Source organism: Colias philodice, chromosome 10, assembly GCF_061535455.1.
Source record: "Colias philodice isolate Cphi_HAF_F1 chromosome 10, ilColPhil1 Martin Lab GWU primary, whole genome shotgun sequence".
Taxonomy (NCBI): domain Eukaryota; kingdom Metazoa; phylum Arthropoda; class Insecta; order Lepidoptera; family Pieridae; genus Colias; species Colias philodice.
The window spans coordinates 3,576,564-3,578,082 of NC_143095.1; the positions used below are offsets into that span (position 1 = coordinate 3,576,564).

The 1,519-nt window shown below is 37.6% G+C and overlaps 1 long non-coding RNA gene across 1 annotated transcript; it reads right to left on the reverse strand.

Moving 5' to 3' along the window:
- Nucleotides 1-401: 401 nt before the first annotated feature.
- On the reverse strand, nt 402-1,273 carry LOC149485104 (uncharacterized). Its single transcript, XR_016316169.1, has 2 exons — nt 758-1,273; nt 402-550 (listed from the first exon to the last, which is right to left on the reverse strand). It is a non-coding gene; the product is annotated as an uncharacterized LOC149485104 (long non-coding RNA).
- Nucleotides 1,274-1,519: the final 246 nt, after the last annotated feature.

Here is a 1,519-nt window from a genome sequence, read left to right on the forward strand (position 1 = left end):
GTACAGTAAGGATACCAGTATTCTTAAAGAGATCTCTTAGTGAGTCCCGAGCACGTAAATTATATATAGAACGAATGGCTCTTTTCTGTAAGATAAATATAGTTTCTATATATCTACTGCCCTGCCCCATAGTAGAATTCCATAGGACATAATACTATGAAAGTAGCTGAAATAAACCAATCTAGCTGTATCTTCATCGGTGAGATGCCTTACCTTTCGGACTGCATATGCTGCTGAACTGAGCTTACCTGCAGCGGTGTTGACATGGGCTCCCCACTGTAGTTTCTCGTCCAATGTTAACCCAAGAAATACAGTCGATTCTGTAGGGTGTAATACCTCCCCGTTCAAGGTAATATTTCTGCTTAACTTTTTAACGTTTGGTAGTAAAAATTCAACACAAGTTGTTTTTTTGGCATTTAATAATAAATTATTAGCAGTAAACCAGTCGGATATGTGTAAAAGAGCACTGTTCACTTCGTCAACATTTGGGTCATGCCTATCCACATTAAATATTAATGAGGTATCATCTGCAAACAGAACTATTTCACACCTATCCTGTCCCGTCCGATTAGGGCCCTTCTGGCCTCCTCCACTCAAGCGACAGCTCAAGCCGAGGTTCGTGGTCCCCGTCAAGGGGGGACGCCCTTGTGCATGTCGCTACCAGGGTGAACCTTCAGTTCACCCCCGCGTCCGCGTTAAAATGTAGAAGCCCTTCTGGCTAACATTGAGAGACACCACACAAAAAAAAAAAAAAAACCTATCCTGTAAATAATAAGGTAGGTCATTGATATATACCAAGAACAAGAAGGGTCCTAAAATAGATCCCTGTGGAACACCAATGTTAATTGACGCACCGCTAGAACGTTCTCCATTAACAACTACAGTTTGTATCCTATCATGCAGGTGTGAGGCTATGAGGTTCTGAGCTTGTCCTTTAATCCCATAGTGACTAAGTTTACGCAATAAAGTACAATGTTCAACGCAGTCAAATGCCTTGGAGAGGTCACAAAATATCCCCAAAGCATTTTTTGAGTTTTCCCATGCCTTATATATATGTGTTAGTAGTGCAACTCCAGCATCTGTGGTTGAGCGCCCCTTTGTGAAACCAAACTGTTTGGTGTGCAGCAAATTATTAGATGCAAAGTGACTAGTCAATTGGTTTAATATTAACTTTTCGAATACCTTACTTAATGTTGGTAAAATCGAGATAGGTCTATAGTTGTTACAGTCTTCTTGATCGCCTTTCTTAAATAGAGGTATAACTTTACTAAGCTTTAATAGCATTCCATATTAATTCATTATTTCCAAGTATTGACAATTTTTGTCGCACATAGAGAAATCATAAAGTATTTAGGATTAATATGGTGTAAATACCTATTTTTTTACATTACAAAGCAGCAATTTACTATCTAATACAGTTTCAAAATTACATAAGATCTTACGCCACTCATTTTTGTTTCATATATTTTTATTGAATAAGACTTTATAGAAACAATTTGTTTTAATTAATAAAATACCT